This window comes from Herpailurus yagouaroundi, unplaced genomic scaffold (assembly GCF_014898765.1).
Source record: "Herpailurus yagouaroundi ecotype Mexico unplaced genomic scaffold, PumYag 163, whole genome shotgun sequence".
Classification (NCBI taxonomy): domain Eukaryota; kingdom Metazoa; phylum Chordata; class Mammalia; order Carnivora; family Felidae; genus Herpailurus; species Herpailurus yagouaroundi.
Genome location: NW_024412404.1, coordinates 11659798 through 11679928, shown reverse-complemented (window position 1 = coordinate 11679928; position 20131 = coordinate 11659798). Strand labels below are relative to the sequence as shown.

At 49.4% G+C, this 20131-nt stretch overlaps 1 protein-coding gene across 4 annotated transcripts in view; it reads left to right on the top strand.

Moving 5' to 3' along the window:
- LRRC20 (leucine rich repeat containing 20) overlaps positions 1 to 20131 on the top strand; it is an 86271-nt gene that overhangs the window by 9863 nt on the left and 56277 nt on the right. Inside the window, exon 1 of one of the 4 annotated variants that reach the window (XM_040485265.1) lies at positions 18003 to 18108. The exons of the other annotated variants lie outside the window; for them this stretch is intronic. The gene's annotated coding sequence lies outside the window, so the exon portion shown is untranslated. Of the gene's footprint in view, positions 1 to 18002; positions 18109 to 20131 lie in introns of those variants that run through there. 4 annotated transcript variants of the gene reach the window in all.

Here is a 20131-nt window from a genome sequence, read left to right as displayed (position 1 = left end):
CTGCAGAGGAAGGAGCCAGCGTTGCCCGGGGCCCGCTGTGTGCCGGACACAGGTGTCTGAGACCACCTTTCTGTGGTCTTTGGTACTTTCTGCCTGCAGATTCCCATCTGTGTTCATTTCACAAAAGTTCCAAGTCATTAGCTCAGGGTGTGTGTCTGCCCCCTATCCCTCGGGGTCTCTTTGCCTGCACTTCCTCTTGGGGCTTCCATTCTGTGCGTCCGTCCGTTGCACTAGTATATTTCCTTTCTCTTCCTCTCTCTGCTACCTTTTGAGATCTGTCTGCTGGTTCACTATTTGCTTGTCCATCTGTGTTTAGTCTGCTCTCGAACCCCTCATTGAGTTTTAATTTTTAAGGCTACCTACTTTATTTTCAAAAGTTCTGTTTGGCTCTTTAAAAAACCTGATTTCATATACTCTGCTTTCTTCTCAGATCTGATAAATCTTTTACCTTTTCTTTTAAAAAAATCTGACTTAAGGGAATAATATCTTATTCCTGTTTTATGTGTTTAATCTCTTTTTTTATTTCTTTAATCATTTGACTATACTTGTCTTTTTTCATCTTTTGTAGTGCCTTTATCACAGGGAGTTCTCAGCGGCCCACATCTCCTGTTCCTGTTGACTCTAGCTCACAGTGGGTTGTTCTGGGTGGATCTGATATAATTTGGGACCCTATACTCCTGCCTGATGGAGCCTGGCCTGCATGACCCTGGACTGAGGGCATGTGCTTCTGAAGGGTTGTGTTTGCTTGCAGCAGATGCCTGCCTGCCGCTGGGTTAGAAACACATCTTTCTCAGCCCAAGGGGTGTCGGGGCCTCTAGGGAATTGAATATTCAAACCCTACACCCACCTGTGGTTTCCAAATCTCAGGGGGGTGATTTGTTTGTTGTTGTTTTTGGTTTTTTTAAAGTAGGCCCCGCGCCCAGCTCAGAGCCCAACGTGGGGCCTGAACTCACCACCCTGAGATCAAGACCTGAGCCGAGACCACGAGCTGGTGCTTAACCGACTGAGCCACCCAGGTGCCCCTGTTTTTTTTTTTTTTTTTAATTCAGTGCCCAGGCAAAGACAAAGCAGCGTTCTAATTATGAAAAAGCGGGTCTTATCCCTAGTCCAGTCTTTCTCTGAAGGTAGTCCTTCAAAACCCCCGCTTTCCGCGGGGCTCTCGGCTTCAGCTTCCCTCAGGCAGGCCAAGAGCTGCATTCCTGACCTCTTCTAGGCCTTTCGGCCTGAGCCCCTTGGGAATGCCAGCCCTGGCCAGCGGAGCATCGGTAGCCTCCTGCCCCTGTGTCTTTGACATTCCTCTCTGACTCGTGCAGCTTGCTCTTGTCACACACCAGGCCGGGTTGCCGGCTCGTCGTTGCAGGCGTTGCGCCATTTAATCCTCACGCTGACTTTGTGAGAGGGGTGATGTTAATATCCCCGCATTACAGATGCAGAAACCAAGCCACAGACCTTTCTAAGTCCAGGGTTTCTAAGTGTTTGGTAGCACGGAGGCATTCAGCTTGCCCCTCTGCCATGCTGCTTTTGAATGAGGAGTTCCTTGTTTTCGAGAAGCTGGAGCTAAGGCTGAGGGCCTGACACAGGTGTTGGGAGGTGGGGCCGGTTTCATCACAGCTCTAGGTGACCCTTCCCACTGAGGACTTGGGGAAGGAGATGGGGAGAATGTGGAGCCCCTGCTCCCCCTCATGCTGGCCTCTGGCTCACACCGGTTGGAACCACAGTGGGGCCAGCCCTGTTCCTTGAAAAGGAGGAAAATTATCAGAGGCTAATATCTGCCTGGTCATTTAAGGTGTCTCCGGTGGTGATGGGGACAGCCGCCATGGGCTGCTTCTGTTTACATACAGATTCATGGAGCCCACTCTAGAGCTTTAAAGGTGACATCCCAGGGTGGGCTGGGTGACCTGCATTTTAACACGAATCCTGTATGATTCTCCCCTGCCTTGAATTTTGAGAACCAGTGGTTTATGAATTATATTCTAGAACTTCCTTCTCCTGGTAGGTTCTTGGTGGCTGGGCAGGGAAGGGCATTGTCTGGGCTGGCCTGGATATGTGTGTGTGTGTGTGTGTGTGTGTGAGAGAGAGAGAGAGAGAGAGAGAGAGAGAGAAAGGGAGAGAGAGAAAGAATGAATATGAGTGTGGTGTGACCCATCCTCAGGGAACTGAGCAGCTGGGCCACGAGCTGTGAGATGGTCAGGTGGGCAGACCAAAGCTAGTGACAGAAGGAAAGGACACATCCCCCTTCTCCTACTTCCCCTGTCTCCTAGGCTCACCCCTACTTTGCTGGGGTGAGTGCTTGTCTCCTCCTGCTCCCACCAGCAGATGGCGCCCTGTCACCAGCCGACAGTTGAGTGTCAACTGAGACCCAGGCTTGACCAGAGTGTTGGCTGGGCATGAGTGCCTATGTCCTGGCGTCCTGACGGGGCTTCCACTCAGCCCAGCTCACGTCCTGTATTTACATTCCTAGCTGACTCCCACAGGATCTGAGTTTGCAGCTCCTTTCTTGAGCAGGGGTATTTAGGAAGCACTTAAATATACTCACTAAATCTGAAGAATGCCTTCTCTCAGGTCAGATACTGCCCCTTTTTAAGAAACACCACATTGAGCACCTACTGTGTGTACCTCACTTGGAGGAACCAAGTGGCCCAGGAGTGGCCAGTGCGGAGGGGGAGGCAGATAGACACACGTATTCTCCCAGGCACACTGTCAGGGAGGGGAGTTTGCGGCCCTGAGCCCAGGAGGCCGATGCTGGTGGGGATGACGGGTGTGTGTGTTGCTCACCTGTCTCCTGGCCTGAGGGTCAGCCAGGCACCGGTCAGATGTGTGGAAGAGGGAGTGGGCCCTCACAGGGGAGCCCTCAGCCTGGCCGGGGCCACCTGTCCGTTCACTACGAGGGTCCTCAGCTTCCTACCTCTCAGTTGGGAAGGCAGGGTGCTATAGCTATATACATTTGATTAAAACACACAAACAAGAAACGATAGGTATTACATGTGCCCAGTGTGCAACACATGAGACCCAACAGGTAAACAGTGGGAAGCCAGGCTTCCTCCGGCCCTGTCCTCTGTACCCTGACCCCTTCCTCCCTGGCATAGTGTCTTGTGGGAGCAGAGGGGGAGTTGTAAGGCCCTTCTGGGGTTACATTGGCAAGTTCTGGAATTGCTAGGGGTAAGGATGGTTAGCTGGTATCCTGAGGCTTTTTCAGGACTGTTTCTAGCCCTGGTGGGAGAGGACCCCAAATCCCAAACAGATGTGGCCCAGGTCTCTCTATTGGAGTTCCCCAAATCCCCTTCTAGAACTTTGGGAGCTCCAAAGACCAGAAGTCCCACCTGCCCCCACTCTAGCCCCACGGGGGACGGATGCCAAGAGTGGGGTTCACTGGTGGGCAACCTCCAGCACAGCCAACCCGTGTCTTGGGTCCCCAGTCACTGTGGTGCTGACACCGCGGCGCCCAGAATGCATCTGAGGGGTGGATGGGCAGATGCCCTCAGCCTCTCAGGTGTGGGTGCAGAACACTCAGTGCTCCCCACTTAGTCCTCCCCCCTCATTCTTCTGTCTGCAGAAAGGAGATTGCCCATCTGTGAGAGCTGGTCCAGCCCTGAGCAGCCTCCAGGGAGGCCCTGTGGGAGGTGGAGTGCCCTGTACAGGAAGGAGGCCATGAATGTATGAAATACTTGCAGAACGAAAAATGAATCAAGTGAGGAGGACTTCTGCCTCTCCTGTCTTCGGGTGTTTATGCCCTGGGCATTGCTTAGCGCCCGTGCTAAGGGGATTGCACGGAAGATGTGGCATTGTGGCTGAACCTTAAAGGATGGAGCAGGTTTAGGGGAGTGGGTGTGGGTCACGCATCAGGGGAAGGCCATCCTAGGTGAGGTGTCTGTGTGAGCAAAGACATGGCAGCATGCAAGCGGGCACTTGTGACGGGGACAGCCAGGCTGTGACACGGGAGGGTAAAGGGAGCCGAGGGTGGCTTCAGATCTGAGGGCCTCGAGTGTCACCTAAAGTAGTTTCTACAGTGGAGTCCTGTTGAGGCAAAATGAACAAACCTTTAGAAACTCTAAAAGTAAGAGAGAGGGGGCGCCTAGGTGGCTCAGTCGGTTGAGCGTTGAGCATCCGACTTCAGCTCAGGTCATGATCTCGCGGCTCGTGGGTTCGAGCCCCGCGTCGGGCTCTGTGCTGACAGCTCGGAGCCTGGAGCCTGCCTGCTTCAGATTCTGTCTCCCTCTCTCTCTGCCCCTCCCCTGCTCATGCTCTCTCTCAAAAATAAGTAAACATTCAAAAAAAATGATGCGGGGCTCGAACTTACAAACCATGAGATAATGACCTGAGCCAAAGTCGGACGCTTAACACCCAGGCACTCCAATAGGAATGTGACTCTTGATCTCGGGCTTATGAGTTCAAGCTCCATATTGGGCATAGAGATTACTTAAAAATAAAATCTGAAAAGAAAACTGTCTTAAGCCTAGTTGTCTGTAAGTTTGGGCACTGAGACAGTAGTTGAACGTTTATATAAGTTACAGGAATCTTTGGCAATTTTCCACAGATTGGGGGGGGGGTTGTACATTCTGGGTTTCTGCAGTTAGTAAAGAAGACCATTGATTCATAGTTACCTCAGAATCTTCTGGATTATATGGCAAAGTTAGATTTGGGAGGGGGCTAAATCCACCAAGTCACTCCTAAATTAGAGTCACTGGTAGATAACCCTTTTTTTTTTTTTTTTTAATTTTGTCTTGAGCCATTCCATCCACTAAAATGTGGTTTGTGAGCACGCTGGATGTTCTGGCATGTTGGACAAGGTAAACTAAGTTCCTCCTGTTGTATGTAGCTGGGAGCTTTCATTGGCAATTGATAAATTGCCACCTAAGTTTATAGAAATGCAAGGGTCTATCCATTGAGTGTTATATATAATGCAGGTTACATTTGAGTCAGATGGTACTTCTGGAGAGGTTTTTCCTAATGGAGGCCCCTCACAATGTATAAACACCAGAAAGAAAAAGAATATTAGAACCTGTCCAAGAGGTCATGAACATTTTAGCCAAGTTCCCATTGGAATGAGGTACCAGGGACGTATTTGACATTATGTTAGTTACATTAGCGAGTAACCAGGATGTAATAAAGGCAGAGATGAAAGCCAGCAAGTGGGTTTACTGTCTTCTAATACTACAGTGTAAAAGGAAAGAAGCATAGAAACACAGGCCTGGTCCTGAATCTTGGGAGAGCAGTCTACACTGATGCCATCTCCTTCTGATCCTGGCTTGTGGTTCGGACGGCTCTGATGATCTTTGCGTGGCCCACTGGGCAATGGGCACAATGATTGCCTATGCATGAGCTATTGTAGCGATCTTTACATCCGGTTCAGTTTGCAGGGCTTCAGGAAAAAAGGGCAGTTTTAGTTCTCAAATGATTCCGGGTCAGAAAGACCCGTGGGAGAAAAATCAAAATGTTAGCTTGGAGAGGAGGATGTTAGCCAGGCATTGGAGGACACTAGAAGAAATCAGGATCTAGTGTAGTTTATAACGAGTAGTATTGAAATCTAATATCTAACACAAAGGTGTGTTACTGAAACATCTTTTTTCTACAGTCACCCTGATTTTTACCAAAAATAGCCTTAAGACGAATTTGTTTGTAAAGCAAGTCTAGTTTTAACACATTTGGCCTCATTATGTTCATAAGCACTATTGATTAGTCATATAAGTTTTTTTAAAGTTTGTTTAGAGAGAAAGAGAGAGTGTGTGCATGAGGGAGGGGCAGAGAGAGAGGAAGAGTAAAAGAATCCCAAGCGCTGATAGCGCCCGATCCCATGAACCGTAAGGTCATGACCTGGGCCGAAATCAAGAGTCAGACACTTAACCTACTGAGCCACCCACGTGCCTCGGTCATATAAGTTCACTGTAATCCGCTTTGTGCAACTTTTTCTAAGGAATTTTAGATTGAACTTTTAATAGCATCTCAAGGCCAGAAGCCAAATCAAATACTTGCTGTCAGATTTTCCTGCAATACCTATAGATTTGAGTATATTCCTCTTCTCAAGGTCCCCCAAATCTTCTGAGGTTCCTGCACCTGCCAGGAAGTGACATTCTTTATTTACCTGGTAAGGCTGCTGGGAACACTGTAAGCAAGTATCAGGCCAACATTTCCGAGGGGCTGCATTGGCTTCATAAAGTCCACCTTAGTTCCTTCAAGCTGTCCTTTTTATTCATATTTTGTTCTAAGCCTTCTCTCTAAGTAACCAGTCTCATTTTAGGACAGATTTTTTTTTTCTTCCTTCATGAAAATGTAATCCCATTCCTCACACCTTTCTTATCAACAACACATCTTACGTTCCTTGCATTCCGAGTTGCTTTCCTTATCATTTCCCAGCAGTCCTAATTGCATTTATCAGAACTTTCACCTTTAGAAACCTCAGACTCCAGTGAAAGCTAAGTGGTGATTGATGGCGACCTGTCTGTTCCACCAGAAGTCTTCAGATTGGAAATCTGTGGACACATTTCATAATTTCTAGAAACGTGTGTTGTTCTTCTCAGAGGACAACTTTCAGTAAAGCACAGAGCACATTTACCAACCGATCCAAGTGTCTTGAGTTTCTCTGCAGTCAGAAGCCCAAAGCAGGCAAACCTACATTCAGGAATCAGTGCTTTAGTGTTCTCTCTTATTTGGAAAAGACTTAGATATCCAGTGAATTCAACCCAGCTTATCATTTAACTTAGCAACACTTGGAAGTTTCAGGTTACCAAAGATTTTGAAAGCTATAAACCTTTTTATTTATGCAACTTATTTTTAAAATTAATTAATTTATTTGTAAGTGCTCTCTATACCCGACGCATGGCTCAAACTCATGACCCTGAGCTCAAGAGCTCAAGAGTCATGTGCTCTTCCAACTGAGCCAGCCAGGCACCCCTCAACCTGTTTATTTTTAACAGTTACCCATGAAAACTTCATGAGACAGACGAAATTAACCATCATTTTAAGTCATTTTCTGCTGACCGATTGCAACAGATAAAACATGAAGGTAACCAGTAAACTCAGCTAGAATAGGAGTTGATTATCTGTATTGTATTCGATGTTGGTAACTCCAAAAGACATATGTATTTTAGTTGAACCTACAAACTGAAGCTAGTTTTAATACTGAATCTTTTCCCAGATCCGATGAATTTGAAAAACATTTGCATCAGCCTCCATCTTTCTGAGTTTTAGAATGCCCGGTTCTTATAAGCGCTTGCCTTTTAACCAATTAGGTAGAGCCCTTTTACCAATTAATTTTAGCAGTGCCTTCTGAAGGTAGAAAAAAATCTCTCACATTTATAACACACACGCACAAACAAGATGCGAACAAAATGTAGCCTTTGTTTCATTAATGTTTGTGGAGAGGACATCAAAGGCCCGATTTCCAGATACCTCCCTTTTACGAAAACAAATCTCATTGCAAGATAGCATTATCATTTATAGGTCCATTAGTTAGTTATTTCTCTTTTTTCAGTGAGAACACGACCAGTTCTGTCCAAAGATGCCAAGAGCTGCACCAACAAACAGCCAGATGAAGCCCAGAGGGCCTCAATGGGCATTGGTTCCCCCCCAAAAGCCAGGAGCTTCACCGAGTGACCTGAACGCCTTTCGTTTTGGGTTGCTTCGTCTTAACAGCCGGCTCTCTCTAATTGTGCTTGCTAGAAAACTAGTTTAGACATGTCAGAAGAACCTTGTTTGGACCATCTGAACCTCAGGTTATCCAAAGTTACCTTTTCCCATTTAAGTAAGCACTTGCATATGGAGGCTCCCTAAGTGTTGTACCTACAGCCTGCTGGGGTTCCTGTGAGTGGTGGTTGGTTTTCCGGGAGCTGTTCCGCTTTTGAAGCGTGACTCCCCCATTCACTTTAGTTTCAGTTTCGGAATAAGGCTTGAGAAAAATCTAAGGATATTAAGTGTGGTGGATCGAGAGGGTGGTGCTTGTGAACGTCACTTTCAAAGGGGCATGATACTCTCTATTATGTGTCTCAGTCTCTCCCAGCAAGGCCTAAGACCACCAAGGGGGCTCAAAGCGTTGGATGATCAATCCTTATGTGTGTGTCCCCGGACAAGCCAATTGTTAATTACTTTATGCGATGGGGAATTCCTATAGGACTGCTACATATCTCAAAGAATATCCTCAGACACTTTCCCCTAGGCTTTCAGTCACTGGAAAGCAGCATTTGGTCAGAAGGAGCAAGGGTCCCGTCTCTTCAGAGCTGAGTGGTTCAGTCTCTCGTATTTCTAGCCAGAAAATTGACTCAAGCCTTACATTAATAACATCAATTAGAACAATGGCAATTTAAAGCAACCACCCCATCCACTCCAGCCACTCTAGGTTATTCCTACCTAAAGAACATTACCAGTAACCCTCAACAGCTCAAATGAAAGGACCATTAACGTGAGGAGGTCTGGATACCAGGAGAACTCACAGATTCCCCTGTGAGGTGCCCTGAAGTCAGAGGGGCGCAAGGGGCCCTTGCTGGCGCTGAGCGCACGATTCCACGGCACCCCCAGGTGACCTTGGGCACCTCGCTCTGCTATCCCGCCATCTACGCCAGGAAATGTGGACACAAAATGAACAAGCCTTTAGAATCTCTAAAAGTAAGAGAGAGGGTTTTATTCCAGCCAAGTTAGGACAGCTGCCCGGGAAACATGCTCTTTACAGGGAAGAAAGTGCTCTGGAGAATGAACAGTTTCTACGGGGTCATGTAGTTTTTACATCTTGGAAAAGCTCCAAAGATTACAGATTAGCATATAGGCAGGGATTACGAGTTTTAAAGGAATGCAGGGAGTAGAGGCACTGATCACTATCTCAAGGTCAGAGTGGTTTTTTTCTTTTTAGCCTACTCATTTACAAAGCAGATGTACAGTGCACACGTGGTGGGCAATGAATCAAGCTTTTCAACAAAGTTTATATACAGTCGTGTTGACTGAGAAAGAAAGTTAAAGTGGCTTCCCTTGCACATCAGACCTTTAGACAGTTTTTCCCTCATCACTAGCTATGCAGGGGTTAGGTTCTCAAGACAGCCTAAGAATGAAAATCACCTAGAGTCAAAATGATCGACGAATAACGATGAGCCCACACTTACTTAATGCCCACGGTGTGCTAGACTGTCTCTGATATATGTCTTGTCCAGTCCTCCCTGTGAGCCTGTGATCTGTTCACCACTCAGCCTTGTGAGGTGGCTGCTGTTATTCCCGATATTCAGAGAGAGAAACTGGCACAGAAGGGCTAAGCAGCAGCTCCACGGGAGGGGATTTGAACCCAAGCTCTCCAACTGCCGAGTTCACGTTCTTACCCCTGTGTTAACCAACAGCATGGGATAGACTGTTTTGACGGCTGGGAATCCGGGGAAGTCACCGGCTGTGGACAGCAGACCCATGTTGTACGGACACACGTGCCTTCAGATGCAAGAGTCACGCTCGGCATCTGCGGTCAGTACGTTAAATGGGACCTGAGTGCCTCTGCTGTACTTGATCTGGTAGTTTCTGAGCAGGGAGTCACACGGTCCAGGTAAGGTTCGGGAGGGTCACCGCTGGGTCCAAGACAGATGTGTGAGCAGCAGGAGGGAAACCAGGGAACGGCACCTTCCGTGTGCCGGGCCTGTGCTGGTGTGGCTTTGTCCTGAGTGGGACCGGGGGGCAGGAGACCTGCACAGAAGGCTGTGGAAGGGGGTGCGCAGCTGATTGGTTGTGGGAGCGTGCAGTTTGAGGCCTGGTCATGCCTTAACAGAAATAGGGAGGTCTAGGCTGTTTGGAGGTGGATAAAGGGTTTCTGATGAGTTTGGGGGTCCCCCACCCCTGAAGAGGTGCACAGCAAGGGGACTGGAAATATTAGCACGACCATCTAGAAATGGAGATTTCTGTGGAGCCTGGGAGCAACCCTGTCTGTCTCAGCCCCCACCCTAATTCTGGGGTCCCTCACAGCCCTCAGAGCATCCTTCACCTCTCCCTCCAGCGTAGAGCCACCGACACCTGACTGCCCTAGTGTCACTGGCGCTTGAAGTAGGCCTTTTTTTTGAAGGTGAAGAGAAATATCAAAGTCACTTGGATAATATGCGACTTCAAAAAATACCTATTGGCAGAAGACTTAAAAAGTTCTGCCTCGGGGCGCCTGGGTGGCTCAGTCGGTTAAGCGTCCGACTTCAGCTCAGATCACGATCTCGCGGTCCGTGAGTTCGAGCCCCGCGTCGGGCTCTGGGCTGATGGCTTAGAGCCTGGAGCCTGTTTCCGATTCTGTGTCTCCCTCTCTCTCTGCCCCTCCCCCGTTCATGCTCTGTCTCTCTCTGTCTCAAAAATAAATAAATGTTAAAAAAAAAAAAAGTTCTGCCTCAGAGAGATAACCAAATAGAACCTTCTGTGGCATCAAGAGCTTGTGTCGCTCAAGTAGGAAAGCGTTAGCGCCCTGGTAGTTCAGCGAGACTGAGGAGTTTATGGAAATCAAATGTTTCCAGAAGCGCAGCCGTGGCTCTGGCTGATGAGGCAGCCAGGGACACAGCATACCCTGGAGGGGCCGGGGCCTGGCCCTGGAGCTCCGACAAACCCCGGGCTGCAAATGTGGTGACTGGCTGAAACGAGTGATCTCTGCCTTCCTCTACAGGTTAGGAAATTGTGGTTTATTCCGAGAGACCAGTGTGGCAGAAGGTCATTATCTTTGGAGGTGAGGTTGAATTCAATAGCCTTTTCACCGGCATCTGCCTCCTCCTGGTTGAATGTGTTTTGCTAAGACACACGTTTTTGTCGTGCCAATTTATCCCCAGGATTCCTTATTCTGTCAGGTCGGTTTCGGCACACCTTTACTCACTGTGTGCTGTTTTTGTCTATGTAATGCGCTGCAGAGGAGGGAAGTTGAGGGAGGAGGAGGGAGCTAACGACTGAGCTCTGGCAGGTGTCCCATCAGACCATGCCCTTGCCTGTGTTTCTGCCAGGCTGTCCTTTGCCCAGATCTTTGCATCATGCCCTGCTCCTTCTTATTCTCGTCTCCGCTGAGCATCGCCTCCTCTGAGAAGCCCTCCCTGACCACCCTAGGAAGTGGTCTTTGTCTCAATTACCTGGTCTGCCATTACACCATTTTCTTTTCCTGAGAGCAGTATTCCTGCTTGACATGGTCGCAGATATCTGTCTGTGTTTACTGCTCCTCTCCCCACCCGAGAGTGTAAGCTCGGGGCAGTCAGGGACTCCGTCTTGCTCACCACCATATCCTCAGACAGTGTGAGCGTGTACCAGATACTGAGGAGGTATTTGTCAAATGAATGACTGCATCTGATCTCCTCAACGGCTCTGGCCAGGCGGTGATTTCACGTCACTCATAGAAGGGGAAAGTGAGGCTCTGTGAGCAGCACCGGTTTGCCTGGAGTTTCACAGCCAGCAAGTCTTGTCCTGGAGTGTGCACTTGAGTCTCTTGGCCTCCCAGGCCCTCTGTAATATGCCACCCCGCCTCTGTGGGACCCGATCCCTGCCCTCAGGGAGCTCTCCACCTCGCCAGAAAGGGCGAGACAAACGGGTTACTAACTCTTACGTAAGACACAGACACGCAGAGCAGGCATCTGGACCGGGGGGGGGGCGCCCCCCCCGACCCGTGACGGACCGGGGCCGGGGTGGGCTCGAGGCCGGAAGCTGAAGCTCACTTGAAGACATGAGCAGAGGTTTCGTGGAGAGGCAGCCTGCACACAAAGCCTTGTAATAGGGTATTAGTGAGAGAGGTTTTTGAGGCTAAGGGAATAGGGCCAGGAAAAACACAGAGGTGGGAAAGTAAAGAGAGTTTGTAGGGAACAGTGAGCAGTCTGGCTTGGCTAGAGGGTGGGAACTTCGAGGAGTTGTACGAGGAGCTTCTGGAAAGGGAGGTCGGACCCAGGTCCTTCGGTGGGAACGCCAGGTGGCAGAGGGTGGGTTCCATTTGGGGGGCATGGGGGTCCTGAAGGTTCTTGACTGGGAAGAGGTATTTGGGTGATGGGGATGGAAGCCTGGGGCAGGGCGCAGAGCCAGGGAAAGGGGCTCCTTAGCAAAGGAACAGCCGTGGTCATCGTCAAGGTGGATTCCAGGGTTCAAGGCTGATTTGAGGTAACAGTAAGACCTTATTAGTTGGACTCATTACATATTGGCCGCAGAGGGCGTGGTTCTTGCTGTGAACTCAAACATTAGGACAGATACTAGCTCACCATTTACTGCATTCCCCAAAAGGGCCTCGGACCCCCATTTTACAAAGGGAGAATCCCAAGGCAAAGCTTTCTCGGTGGTGAAGGTATAGTTAAGTTCAGAAGTGTTTGCCCAGCTCAGTGCCAGACCCGAGGGGTTGTCAACATACCTCTCCTGTCAAGTTCACCTCACGTGGGTCCCAGATGCAAGTCTGCAGATGTTTACCAGTTGGGAGAGGATGATCCAGGACAAGCACTAAGGCAGGTGTCCTGAAGTTAGAGGTGAGGCATCCTTCCTGGGGGAGGTAGGGCTGGCCAGCCCAAGGATTTGTGGGGGCAGAGGAGAGAGGGAAGGGTGTTCCGGACTGTGGGAATGGCACGAATGAAGCCCAGGTAGTGAGCGAGCTCCACGACTGGCAGGTGGGTGAGGCAGGGTGTGCAGGCTGGAGGTCAGGCACTGGTTTTTGACGGAGTCAGATGCTGAGCACAGATGCTGTTTCGAGGTGTTTGCTGCCCTTCCCTGAGTCCATTCATCCAGCCCATGACTTCAAGAAGCCCAGCTACCGCTCAGAGAACTCATTCCTTACAGGGTGGATTCCTCATCTTCTCAAACCCTGAGCGATTGTTTGGGGAGGAAAGGTGAAAACTCAAGGTAGTCAGTAACCATGCAGCTCTATTCTCATGCAGTCCTGTTGTGCCCTGGGCCCTGCCTTTGTGGGTAAGTGCAGTCTCCCCACTGTCCACCACAGCCCCCTCACCATCTGCCCTGCTCAGAAGTGGGCTCCGGGTGAACCGAGTTGTCTGGAGTCTCACCACCCCCAGAGATGTCCACCTGTACGTGTGTGCTCCTGCCCTGTGGCCAGCGCCTCAGCCGTGGCAGGGGTACCACTGTGTCAGACCCAAGGCTTCTGTGCCCGGCAAGTCAGACCAGGGAAATGTCTTCTGGGACGTGCACTGGCCCCTACTGTGGATGAGGCACTGGGCTGGGCCTGCGGGTGTTGGGGACGATGGGAGGGCGCTAAGGACACTATTTTTGCCAGCAAGAAACAAGCGTGCACCTCCCTTCGACCATGTTGCAGGTGACCTTCACAGTTCTTGCCATGTCGGAGGGCCAGCTGTCCTCTTCCGTAGGTGGAATAACGTGGTCGACTCTGAAGTTGGGCTGCCCTGATTGGAAACCTCGCTCTGCCACTTGTGTGACCTTGGGCAAGTTACTTGATCTCTGTGATCAAGTTAGTCTGATCTCAGTTAAGTTTCAGTGTTCTCGTCTCTAAAAGATCCTCACTTCGTAGAGTTGTAAGGATGAAAATTATGTTATCCCGGTACACGTTGGAATGGAGGCCAGCATATACTCAGTGCTATAAAAGTATTAGTCATGATTATATTACTTAACGTTTTTCTTTAAAGGAAATTAGCTTAATACAATTTAAAAAGGCCTTTATATCATTACTACAAATGGAAAATCAATATAATTTTTCATAAATAGTTGATAACCATAAAAATAAATATGAAAATAAAATGCCATTACGAAATCTTAGGCATATGTGTTGGCTCACATCTGCTCCTTCGTTGAAAAGGGGGTACAGCAGGGGTGCCTGGGTGGCTCAGTCGGTTGGATCCGCGTCTGACTCGATTTTGGCTCAGGTCGTGATCTCACAGTTCATGAGATCAAGCCCCACGTCGGGTTCTACGCTGACAGTGTGGAGCCTGCTTGGGATTCTCTCCTTCTCTCTCTGCCCCTCCCCCCCCAATAAAATTTTAAATAAGTTCTAAATAAAGTTAAAAAAATAAATAAATAAAAACAAATAAAATGAAAAAGGGGGAAAGCAAAGATGAAAGGGGTGATGAGCAGCTCTGGACTGAGAGTTTGAAATAGGAAATTTCACCACCTGGCTCATTGTCATTTGTATGGTGATTACCATCCAAGTCCTGGTTCTCAAAGAAACAATATCAGCATCTCCAAGAAGTTCATTAGAAATGCAGATTCCGGGGCGCCTGGGTGGCGCAGTCGGTTAAGCGTCCGACTTCAGCCAGGTCACGATCTCGCGGTCCGTGAGTTCGAGCCCCGCGTCAGGCTCTGGGCTGATGGCTCGGAGTCTGGAGCCTGTTTCCGATGCTGTGTCTCCCTCTCTCTCTGCCCCTCCCCCGTTCATGCTCTGTCTCTCTCTGTCCCAAAAATAAATAAAAAACGTTGAAAAAAAAATTAAAAAAAAAAAAAAAGAAATGCAGATTCCTAGGGCCCACCCCAGACCCACAGATTCAGGACAAGACCTCCAGGCGATTCATGGGTACACTGTTTTCAGAAGTCTGGTCTGTAGTCACCAACTTTGTGTGTTCCACACATGGAGAGAAATGAGCCAAGTTCATTCTTTGTATTTTACGCATGAGGAGCTTAAGGTTGGAGTGACCTGCCTGAGGTGACTTGATAAGTTAAGGGCAGCGGCATATCAGAATCCAGGTCTCCAGACTCACTCTGGAGGGTAACATCCTCAGAGGAAGTCAAGCTCCACCCCATCTTTACTTACTGTGTGACCTTGAACAAATTCTTAACCTCTCTGAGCCTTAGTTTCCTTATCTGCAAAAGGAAACTGATAACAGCGCCCTCCCTCAGAGGTGGTTCTCGGGATTGTCCAGAGAGGGTGCTCAGTCGGTGTTGGCCGCTGCTATCTTTGCAGAAGACTTCAGGGCCTGTCCAGCCTTCTCCAGGGCCTGGCTCAGCGTGTGGCCTCTGCTTGGGCCAGGTATGGTTGCTTCAGAGGTGTTGGTGACCACACGGTAGGCATCATTGTGACTGCTGTTTCTATTCCCTTTTGTCTCAACATGTTGGCAGTGAGTTATCTATTAAATTAAAACACAATTTAATATCTCAGACGGTTACTGTGTGTCATTTGGTTGTATTCTGCGTGGGTTTTATTTGCTTCTGATTTTAATTAAATATAGGTCTTTGTTGATTGGCTCGCTTGCCAGGAAGACGAGGGGTTGTTTTGGCAAGTCCCAGGCCCTGCAGCACCGTGCACGGTTGTCTCCTTGTTGTGAGGCTGTTCCAGCAGGGGACGGCCAGGCCCCTGTCCTGCGGCCAGGCACGGGGCTGAAGCCCATGCTTGTAACGGATTCCCACATAGAAGCGGTGTCTGCATGCCCGCGGCAGCGCCTCCTGTCCCTTGAGCGAGGCCACCTGCCGCCCTCCGCGCTGAGCCCCTCGAGGACATTTTATTTCCTGCTCAGAACAACCCTATTAGTTAGTTGGGTTGTCTTGTTCTCATTTTTTCTTAACTGAGGAATAATTCGTATTCGTCAAACCCTCCATTTTAAAGTGCAACATTCTGTGGTTTTGATCAGATTCACCATCACCACCATCAATTTCAGAACGCTGTCATCACCCCCGAAAGAAACCCTGTACCCGTTAAGCGGTCATTCCCTGTTTTTCCCCTCTCCCCGCCAGCCCCTGACGGTCTACTTCCTGTCTCGATGGATTCGCATGTTCTCGACATTTTACAGCAATGGAATGATACAGTATGTGGCCTTTTGTGACTGGTTTCTTTTACGCAGCCTGCCGTTTTCAAGGTTCATCTGTGTCCTATCAGTACTTTGTGCCTTTTTAGGGCCAAGTGATGTTGCGTTGTATGGAGATAGCACATCTTGTCCATCCTTTGCTCCATTGATAGACGTTTGAGCTATTTCTGCTTTCTGGCTACTGCGAATAATGCTGCTGTGAATGTGCACATACAGGTTTTTGCATGATTCTTGTTCTCATTTTATTGAAGGGGAAACTGAGGCAAGGGTTAAGTAACTTGCCTGAGATCTCATGGCAGAAAAGACCCAGTAGAGGAAAGCCTCGTTTTGGATCCTGAGGAAGAGTGAGCTCTCAGGCCTCCCCTGCGGCCACCTCTTCCTTTTTAGGCTCTCGTGGGGCTAGAGCGTGTTCTGATGGTTGGTGTGATGGCTTCCGGCAGGGGGGGGGACCAGAGGTTCAAACTAGTTCTCCGAGGCGGACACCCTGCGCTCATGTTATTTCCCACTGGGGAAAGGCTGGGGCTTCTGCAGTCGTCGGTGAGGAAGTACCTCTGAGATCCGGGTTCCTGTGTGTGCAGTGTCTTGCAGCCCCCCTCCCCTCGTCCCCCTCAGGACCATCTCCACTGACCCAGCGTTCTTAGTACTTGAGGGAAGACGTTCCCATGGGTAGCTGGATGCTAAGGATGTCACTCTCTTTAAGTTGAGGATATTAGTAAGAAGTAATGAGTGCTTGTTATAAAAATATCACACAACGTGGAGATCTATAAAGTAGGAAATAAAAGAAACAGCTCCCCCAAACCCATAGCCACGTTCAAATTAAATGGTTTGCCCACGTCCCAGAAGATGCCATGCCCGCTTCCCCCTTATCCTGAAGTGCCTTTCTGCTCTTCTCTGGCTACCGGCCAGGGCCCAGCATAAATGCTGTTGTGCTGGAACTTTCTGGACTTCTGCGGTCCTCTGTGATCTCCTCCTCCTGTGACCTTTTCTCTCCAGGGGGGCATGACACAGGGAAAGACTAGAGATCAGGAGTTGAACAGCAGCAGAATCCCTGCACCTGAGAGTAGTCTGTGGAGAAGGGGGTTTGTGAAGAGAGAGTAGTGCCAGGCCTCCTTTCTCAAACCTTCCAGAGCTAGTTAGCTCGGTAAACACCATGCACAGGTAACTGTTAAGATCCCGGCAGATTGTGTGCAGTGGGGCACCGGTGCCTGTCCTTGATGATTGGTGTGGGGCACCGGTGCCTGTCCTTGATGATTGGTGTGTTTTGCTGGCCCTTGGTGTCCCACATCCCCCAGCTCTGGAGACCAAGTGGCATTTCAGGGACCGGCAGCCGAGTCACGGAGGCCCGGCCGTCTGTGGTTTTGCTTCTTGTTCCAGTATGCCGGCCCCCACCCCTGGCTCCTGAGCATACCTGGAGGTGCTGAGAGTTTGGTCTTCTGGAAGGGGTGCAGGCACCGGTCTACTTTTTCATTTTCATGTTCCAGAAAAATCTTTTTTTCTCCATCAGCCTCTTGGACGAGAGCCCCATGCCGTACCGGGCCTCTGTTCTGATGCCCTCACACGATCCCACGTCTTGTGCTGTTAAACTGAACTCTCTCAGGGCAGGGGAGCTGGACAGCCTGGCTTTGAGCTGTGGTTCTTCTCTTTATGCATTGTGTGTCAGTTTCCATGATGATAAAATGGGGATGAGCATAAGAATACCTATCTCGCAGGTTTTTAAATTAGAGTATGTCAGGTGCTTAGAAAAGTCTCAGGCTTAGGTGCACGGGTACATATGGTACATGGGAAGTACCATATAAGACAAGCTGTGATTAATAGGGCTCTTTGTTTCCAGGACTGTCTTCTGACCATGGTAGGGAGAGTAAGCATAGTATCGTAGTATAGTGTATAGTAATGTGTCGTGGAAAGACCGTGAGCTTTGGGGTTGGGTTACTCTGGATTCTAATTCCGGCTCTGTACTCGTGGGCATGGGTAACCAACTTCAGCAAGCCTCAGTTCTCCCCACTGCAGTGCACATTCTAGCATGTTCTAAGGCAGACAGTTCAGAAACATTCGATTGCAGCTTGCAGCCTGTCCTTTTTGACAGGAGCATTGGCCCAAGAGCCACTGTTTAGTAAAATCGTGGAGCCACAGAATGTCAGCCCGGCTGAAATGCCCCAAATCTCATAGTTCCAACTCTCCTTTTACAGAGAGGAGACAGGGCCCTCGGAGAAGCTGTTTCTCTCAGACTCTGTGGCTGAAAGCAGAGGGGCTGGGGCGAGAACGGGGGCCTCCTGAGTCTAGCCCGTGGCTTCTTCCTCACCAAGGGTTGCCTGTGCCTCTTTCAGAGCTGGAGACATGAACAAGGCCAGAGAGAAGAATGAAGACAGTGGCTGTGTTTTGAAATAGCCTGGTCTAGGGGAAGCAGGAGGCACACAGGGCAAACCTCAGCTCCCTACACAAGCCCTGGACCGGCCAGCTCTCACTAACCGTGAGTGACTGTCACTATTGCTACCACATTGTCCTTAGTCAGGGCCAGTAACCGCTGCTGGTGGGAGGCCTAGGCCCTCTGTGCCAGCAGTTCTCGGACAGGAGCGGGCATCGGAGTTGGAGGGCTTGTTCAACCACAGGTGGCTGGGACCTGCTCCCAGAGCTTCTGATCCTATAGGTCTGGGCTGGGATCTGAGAATGTGCCTTTCTAACAAGTTCTGGGGTGATGCTGTTTCCATAGGTCCAGGGATCCCACTCTGAGAACCACTGTGTTGACCTGGCCCTTGCTACTGAGAGTAGTCCTTGGACATGCCTGGTAGAAATGCAGAATCCCAGGCCCCATCCCAGACCTGCAGCAACAGCCGCCTTGCCTTAGCAGGTGCCCAGTAGTCTGTGGGCACATCGTGGTTTGAGAGGCAGTGGAATAGTGTGGAGTTCCCCACTGTGGCTGCAGAGTGGAATCACCAAGAGAGCTTTGGAACCCGCGGATTCCCAAGCCCCAGCTCATACGAATTAGGTCAGAGTCTCTGGGAGTGAGACTCGCACATCAAGAGTCTATAAAGCTCCCCAGGTGACTCCTGTATCGCCACGTCTGAAAACCACCAGCTAGAATCCACAGTGGCAGCCACGAGGGGTCTCAGGGATGATGGGTTCCAAAGGTGGCATTGGATGCAAACCAAAGGCATGAGAGCGAGCCAGAGCAGCCTGCCTGCGGTCCCACGGCCGATAGTGACACATCCAGGCTCTGGATGTCAGGTAATTCTTCTACTAGCTCTTTCAATTCTAAGTCCCCTTAGCACAGTTCATGTAGCTGCAGTGTACCAGTGTCCACAGGAATCCACCAGACCTTGGAAGATCGGTCTGCTCATTGGAAATACAGCCTCCGGTTGTATTTCAGAGCAGCCTTCTGTACTGAGAGTTCTCTGTTCTAGGCAGGCAGTGTGCGCGGTGGTCAGGGTCACGCACTGAAAGCCGGCTCTGCCACTTACTAGCCAAGACCTGTGGCTCTGCGCCCCAGACTCTTCCCCTAAAAACAGGGATGGTAATGATAGTGGCCACCATGGAGCTGATTTGGAGATTAAGGGTTAATGTGACAATGCTGAGGTCAATGATTTGCACACAGGAAGCACTTTATAAATGTTAATTATTATCTCAGTAACTGGGTGACCTTGGGTAAATCACATGACCTTGACCAATCCAGGCTTTTAACTTCTCTGTGACTCGGTGTCCACCTCTGTTAAATAGAGGTAAGCAGAGAACTGACCTTACAGGGTGATTATGAGGAGTAGATGAAATTGTGAATCTAAAGCCGCAAGCACAGTTTCCTGCACACGGTTGGCATCAATGAATAGTGGCTCCGGTCGTGTGTTACAGACTAAAACGCTGCGCAGGAGTAAGTAAGTTCTGGTTGGGGCAGGCTCTGAGTTGGGCCAGTCCTGACTCTCTAGAGGGAGCATCTAAGGCCATAGGGATTGAAGGCTTCTGGGATATTTTTGCCTGGAGAAAAGCTTATAATGCCCTTTATCCTCCTTGATGTAAAGGATTGTCATGCCAAGGCAGATCGACTATGTGTGATCCAAGAGGACAGAGTAGCAGTTATCATGTAGTTCACGAGAGAACTTTCTGATAGTTAAAACTATTCTGTAGAAGGGAGAGTGAGCTTTCCATCACCAGAGGTATTCAAGGAGAACTTTAAGTCCTCTGGTGGAAACATTAAGAGAATTTCAAGTCTGAGATTAGAAGCTACATTAGTGTTTCCCAGGTTTGCTTATTGGTAAGAATCATCTGGGAGCATTTATTAAAAACACAGATTCCCTGGGGCACCTGGGTGGTTCAGTCGGTTGAGTGTCCAACTTTGGCTCAGGTCATGAACTTGCAGTTCGTGAGTTTAAGCCCCACATCGGGCTCTGTGCTGATAGCTCAGAGCCTGGAGCCTGCTTCGGATTCTGTGTCTCCCTCTGTTCCTCCCCGGCTTGCACTCTGTCTCTCTGTCTCTCAAAAATAAAGATTTAAAAATACACACA